We start from the raw sequence: 222 nt of genomic DNA, 5'->3' as shown, positions 1-222 counted from the left end.
CCCACCTAATATTAGGACCCCCACAGGGAAAAACAAATAAGAAAAAACAAAATTGGCTGAACGACATATCCATATTATGAGAGTCGCATCACACAAAACTGGATCCACTTTAACCTGAATTTTCAGTACAAGAAGCGACGTGATATGACGTAATATATGGCCCTTGACTGAACACAAGAAGTGACAGGGACCGAGTCTTGCTTTATATTTGTCTCTATGGTG

Source organism: Penaeus monodon, chromosome 24, assembly GCF_015228065.2.
Source record: "Penaeus monodon isolate SGIC_2016 chromosome 24, NSTDA_Pmon_1, whole genome shotgun sequence".
Classification (NCBI taxonomy): Eukaryota; Metazoa; Arthropoda; class Malacostraca; order Decapoda; family Penaeidae; genus Penaeus; species Penaeus monodon.
Note: the sequence above shows the minus strand (reverse complement) of the source record.